This window comes from Anneissia japonica, unplaced genomic scaffold (genome assembly GCF_011630105.1).
Source record: "Anneissia japonica isolate Jap-2015-1 unplaced genomic scaffold, ASM1163010v1 scaffold287714_len2871179_cov188, whole genome shotgun sequence".
Taxonomy (NCBI): domain Eukaryota; kingdom Metazoa; phylum Echinodermata; class Crinoidea; order Comatulida; family Comatulidae; genus Anneissia; species Anneissia japonica.
In genome coordinates this window covers 780,177-786,986 of record NW_022755542.1, presented here as the reverse complement: position 1 = coordinate 786,986, position 6,810 = coordinate 780,177, and the positions used below count along the sequence as shown (strand labels likewise).

General features: G+C 35.7%; 1 protein-coding gene across 5 annotated transcripts in view; it reads left to right on the top strand.

Annotated features, from left to right (window-relative positions):
* The window catches only part of LOC117123681 (alpha-1A adrenergic receptor-like), a 21,979-nt gene that overhangs the window by 7,873 nt on the left and 7,296 nt on the right, over positions 1-6,810 (top strand). The window contains exon 1 of one of the 5 annotated variants that reach the window (XM_033269687.1): positions 2,742-2,999. The exons of 1 other annotated variant lie outside the window; for it this stretch is intronic. The gene's annotated coding sequence lies outside the window, so the exon portion shown is untranslated. Of the gene's footprint in view, positions 1-2,741; positions 3,124-4,939; positions 5,064-6,810 lie in introns of those variants that run through there. 3 more of the 5 variants (XM_033269684.1, XM_033269685.1, XM_033269686.1) reach the window with 3 other exon arrangements.

Genomic DNA, 6,810 nt, shown 5'->3' with positions numbered 1-6,810 from the left:
AGCGCCGCCATTGTTCTTTTGCCTGGCTAACATTACAACTTTTTTGAGCAAAGCTATATCTTAGTGATTAAAAGGTTTGCCTTTGAATCCTAGGGTCTTGGGTCCATTTAATTTTGTCGAGTTTTTCTCACGACCAAAAAAGCAACTAATGACATTTAGAGTAGGCCTATAGAGTACCGTATCACGTGTATTTGTTTGTCTTGTGTAAGGGATTGCCACTTGTTAATAATACTATACTGTTATATTTAATATAGCTGGGCCATATGCCAAATTAAAAAAAAAAAAGAAACCCTTCTATTTCAAAACTTGGATCCGGCTCTGCTGCTATATGGCAAACTGTACATCTGTAGCCAAGATTTGTTTACAGTAGGCTGCTTGGCCTGTTTGAACAGTAATAATTTACTATGTGGCTAGTTGCATGGATTTGAGAATCTGTCCTTTTTTATTCCTCCTTGCGGGTAACTTCTTTTTACAAATCTTGAACAAAAACGCACGTATTTTCTCTAAATATTTTTGTAACGTCGGAGCTGAGACAAGTAAATTGATCAATAGTTATACTATAAACCCCGTGTTTATCTCATTTTAGAATAAATTAATTATTTAATCATGTTCACATATATAATAAAAGAAAATATTTTATAAATTATTCAATACCATAAGAATACGTTAATAATATATTCTGGACGATCCAGACACACAAGTATTGCGAATTGATGTAACATGCAGTATACATACGTTACAATTACAGATTAACACACCCCGTGTCGTATGCCGTAATAAATAAACATTATAATACCTAATAATTAATAATGATTATTATTATCTTAGTTAAATATTTGCATTTACAATCTCGTATCTTTTATTATTTTTATTCCCTTTGATTATAGAAAGAGCAATTCGCACCAAAAATTAGCTTTTACGCGCCACACCAGTACAGTCAAAACAGACTTTTGTTCATTAGAAATGTAACTCTCTTGGAACAAAAAACAACTACCGGTACGGTATTCTTTAATGTTCTAGTAAGAGTGGAACCAGAATATCCCCGGTGATAATTCACAGCTCGGGAAGTTAAGTTTCTCATTTTACAGTCAATACCGTAACACATCATAAAAACTACCTTTCAAACCCCCTTTTTTTAAACACATCGATAATAATTCATACGAATACTTGTTTGTGTGAAGTTTTTCCACAGAAATGCCTTCATTTATGGATACGCTAAACCAGGTCCTCCTCATCCAAAAACAACTACTTACGTTTTCTTTGGGAGTACAATCTGTTTTCTTTGCTAATGAGCCAGATCTGTTTTGATCAATGCGTGAAAATGCACTTTCTCCGTAAATCGTTAATTCAGCTTTTCCAGTCCATGATCACAATTATAACGCACTTTCGAATTCTGAAACACAGCTGATGGTTATCAAAGTATGAAAAATGCTACTTTAACATTTAGACTTGTCTTTTGCAATTTTTATGGAGATACAGTATTTGTATATACTGTAAAAATGTAAAAAATGGAGATAAAATATTCAAATTTTAAGTCTGAATGAGTGGCATTTCCTGGCATCTAGAGGTGTCATCATAATTGCTTTGCGACTCCAAGTATAGAATAGACTATAGATCCTTTATACGACGTTTTCGGCGCCCGTAAGGGAAGGGCGTCTAAGAGAGGGGAGTAGCTCCGGTCGGGAAGAAGTCAATAATTTTGTCGAGAAGGAACACTGGTTTGCAAAAGCATTTTTACCATCTGAGAGTGCCATTTCCGGGCGTCTAGAGAGACCTATCCTTAAAATTTGCTCCAACCATGGTGGTGCTGAGGTGGGTGTGGACTACCTATTGGATCCTGGGTTCAATTCTTCTGGCACCAGGACTTTTCACAAGACTAACATTAACTATTCCCTGAGCCTCATAAAGTGACTTACAAAGCATAGGTTCCATCATCTGATTAATGAGTTAGTTGCTTGCTGTTGGATACGAAAAACAATTTTAAAAACATAGAGCATATAGGCATTATGCCTATAGCCAATAATGTGGTTTTTGATAGTGAAGATGCTCTTTTTTTTATTTTAGTGGTATGAGTATCCTAAATTAGAGTACCAAACACACAGTTGCCGGAATTTTTTTTTCAGCAGAACATATGGAAAATTATTAAACGTACATAACAACTCTTATGTTTTCTGCTTCTACACTCAATATCATATTATATATTTTAAAAGAAATGTTTTTATAGACCTATGCCTAGTTTCAAGTTTAAATAGTTTGCTGATATTGTAAGTCATTTTATAAGCTTTTATATATTTAATGTATTGTAAGTCATTCTTATAATCTTTTCCAAATTTCTGTGTTGCCTTCTGAGTATTTTTATACCAATAAATGAAAATGAAATGAATTGTCAATTTGGATACACCACTTTTGTGTGTGCCACCGATTTTAAAGTGTGATTTCCTAATACAGTACATCGATTATTGGATTTATTGCTCAATAAGGTATATACCGTATGTGTTGATTAATAATTCCCCAATACTGTAGGTTTCTTTTGGCCAAATTAAACCAGTAAAGTGAGTGTGTAACATGTACGGTACTTTTAATATATGATAGAAAAAAATTAGAGAATGACGACACGATTGCCACTTTACCGCAACGTGATTGGCGCAAGCGATGGATCCTTTTGAACGACGATTCCCTCAGAAATCAACAGACGGCGTTGTGTCGTCAAACGCTCATCGCACAGCGCGGAAATGAACTGGTCAGCCGACGGTCAGCCCCGGCGCAATGTGTCCGGCTTTCCGGTTTATATTGAAGCTGTCAAATTACTGTATGATCGATGTGTTTGGGTCTACAGTCGAATCGTAGTGTAATCGTAAGGCCTGGAGCCATAAAGAATTCTATGTCAGGACATAAGGAAGATTAGTAAACACAAGTATTTACTGCTCGTCTTCAATTCGTGATCAACTCACGGTCATGATTCAACCTACAAACCTGGATTTTACTGTTCTACCTCAAGAGTCAGTATCTATTTACTAATGAGTATTGAATTAAGTTAGATTTTGATACATCGACATGTAAGTTTACAAGACACTAACGATAATTTTAATGCCGTGGTAGGTTCAAGATAGATTGTGCGTGAAGGTAGGCCTAAACTTTATAAGATTCGAACTTCGTTTTATGGGTTTTGCAAACAATTAAGTTATAATTCTTTGATACATCAATGTGTATTAGACAATACGCTAACGATTATATTATAGGTCTAAACGGTGTAGCGTCGAGCTTGCGGATAAGCAGGCACAAACTCAATCAGTTTTAACAACCGTTTGTAAATGCCATACTTTTAGTGGCAGCCATCTTCGATGAGGACAAATTGCCAGCGCGATTAATCCTTAAAGAAGAATGCAATTATTTTGATACTGTTAACAGATTTGTCGTTCGATATCACACGCGTTAATTCCTTCGTAGTTTATCAAGCAATTTATTAGATATAAAGTATAATTAGGGTAATTACTCACTGGCCGTTCCTATGCGCAATCATGAAAGGTCACACGATATTGCCGAGATTATCTCAGTTTTGTTTAGTGTTAAGATTGCATATGTTTTATTGAAATGGAAAGTGTCACCGGTGTTTGTATTTTCCGCAATGTGTTATATGACTTGTGTCTTGTGTAAACTATCAATTTCAGAGATTCTATATATAGAATTAGGATTAATTTCATCGCAAACAAGACTTTAGTGTTATTAACGACGTCACTTTAAAATAATGTAGTAGCAACAGCGCATAGCAACAGGGCAGCGATCCATAACCAAACCAGCGCTAATAGCCAGTGTTACTTATTTATTCTAATTGTTTCTCGCTCTCTGGTGGAGTTTTATTTATACAGTACTTATTTATTGAGTGATTTAAAGCCACTTGCTAATAGGCCTAATATATGATTTTTTTTTTATTTTTTATTTTTTTTTTTGTATACTATGACATTGTTAAAGTGCTTCGACCGGTAGGATGTAATTATTGCTGAGTGGACTTCGATTATTGCACCTGAATTTGCTCCTTCGTGTAAAAATTATGTCATTGCGGTCCCGCTTTACGTCACACGCAGTGCAGCATGATAATAATCTCTTATCCAAACTTATCCACTAATTATGATAATACACACATTCTATAAGTCTTATGTTCTAATGATGTATATACTAGTGTATGTCTGTATTTTTATTGTAGCAATACTAGTTCAAAAACAAAGACAGGTCGACAAAGTTAGGCCTAGTTAGGCTAGGTCTTGTATTGTATTATTCCTTCGAATTTATCCTTGTATTTTTCATGCTTTATCTATTTTGATATTATATTTTGGCATTGAAAATCTATCTAGTCTTAGACCTTGTATTCAAACCAGCCGTGTTAATCGATGTAGGTCTATAATACCGAAAGGGTTAGAATAATTCTGATTAACCGACAATGACCAATGACATTCTTAAATGATATGTCATAATGTTATCAAATTTCGTTGTATTAACTGTGTTTTCCAATTCAATCATGATACTTAATTACGGAAATTTCTTTTTATTCTCAGCAAAATAAGATTGAAATCAATATTAGTTTTATTTATTTTTTCATTCTTTTTTTTTTCTTTTTCTTTTTTTTTTTATTAGTAAACTCTAAAAATTATACAATCGGAACTATCAGGTCTGATAGTAAATAGTATTCCACAACGACAGTCAGATAGGCCTACTATATTATTTTATTAGTGTCTGTTTGCTGAATAAAGTGACTCATTACACTGCACGGCGTGAACAGTGAAGCAAGATAATATGTTTGACCGAAAGACAGGAACTGATTCGCGTGAGTTCCGCCTAATTCTACACGCATTTACAAATGGGTCATTCAATCAATCGCGCACGAATCTGCCTATATACTCGCAACATTGCCTCCGAATTACCAGAAACAATTAGTGGCACCGAAGACGACAAGAACAAACGAAGGCGAGTTTGATGGCCGAGCGGTTAAGAAGAGGTCATAATCAGTGGCGGATATCCAAGAATTTAAAATAGAAAGGGGCCCAAACAGGGACCTTCACAGATAGAGGGTTTGTACTAAGAAAATTTATGATTGTTGCACCTCTAGATGGCCGGAAATGGTATCTCAAAAATTTAGTAGAATTTTTTTTTTTTAAATTAGTGGAGGGGAGCTTTCCCCCACCCCCGAATCCGCCACTGATAATATCGGCACAGGTAGAACGGCTCACCTACCGGTTCTGGTGGTGGAACAAGTCTTCTCGAATAAGGGCTCATGTGCACATAAAGAACTCAGTACATCTTTCGAGAGGAGTAGGGGGTTACCCCGGTATACTGGTCCATTCAGCCTCTGACAGGCGAGAGCAGTTGGTACCGTGCGTGGGGGTGGGGGGGGAGGCACACACTAGACTCCTTAGTTGAGAAGCAAGTTACTGTAAGAGCTAATCAAAGCGACATCGGGCGCTTTGGGACCAATTCGGTATAAAGCTCTATATAAATCTAACTACATTACATTCAAGTCTACATTACATTACAATGAATACCGGTATGTTATCTGTCTAATAAACTGTTAAGTATTGGCTTCTTCAAAAAAGGGAAAACTTTGACAACCTTCATAGAAACGAATTGTTTTATAAGCATAGGAGAGCGCTATGACACAAGTTCTTGAGGAGAGAGGTGAGGGCTGAATATTTCGGTCACAGTTTACGGAGGATGATGCCATTTGTCTGTAGAAAAGTTAATGGTTAAAGGTTATGCATTTATACCGCAACTGAATTGAATATGGGGACTAAAAGCAACTTGGTCGAATAGAGGTTTCCGCAAAGCCCCGCCCCTTGGACACTGTTGCTAAGGTCTAAACGACAGTGTTAAAAACCTACGCAAACACGTGCGTACGTGAGACACGCACGTATTCATGGTCTTGTTCTGATTGGTGGTCAGTTGTTAAGTTTGATTGACACTCTGAAAAGGTCCATTGATTAGTTGGATGTAGCCCAAAGCAATTTTTTTTTAAAGTTTTCTGATGTTAAGAAACAATGAGCAGCAATAACCAAAAATAAAACGTTGGGTTTAAAAAAGAAGAGAAATGTGTACATTTCTAACTCTTTCCGGTAATTCGCATGTTCGATGAACAGTGAAAAAAGTAATTGGATTTGGCTATTTCAATTTCATGGACAACAAGATTCCTTTATGTTCCATGAATTTAATTCTATATTGTTTTGTTTTCCTTACTCTGAATTAACTTAGACTAAATGTCTACCTGTCTTGAAAGTGTAATGGATTGTTGATCACATCTTAAGTATATATTGACTCTTCTGCATATAGACCTTATTACAGTGATCATTTCGAATGAAGGTATTTCTATTATATATGTAAACTTATTACGGTTCATAATAATGGAATATCTTGTACTAAATACCACGTGCTACCAATCTGTGGCCATTCAATCATTTTCTTTCATCACTGCAGTGCCCTACTTCTTTGAAGTCGCAAAGCTAGATAATTTCAAAATATTGTGATTAGTTCATTCTATTAAAGTAGTTACATCACGATAGAAGCGTATCTAGGGAAGGGGGTGCGCGGGCAGCGCACGTGCCTCCAAAAAATACTCTCCCCTCCCCCAGTCGCATCCTAAAACAATCACGCTCAAGTAGTTAAAATCAACTAAAATTACCTTATTTTGTGAGCTAGCGGCCCTCACCTAATAATCAAGCCCCCCCTACCACGTGATCCTCTTCCCCATCAGATTGAGATTAGTCTCATTGAATTATTATTATTATATTATTATTATTATTATTATTATTATTATTATTATTATTA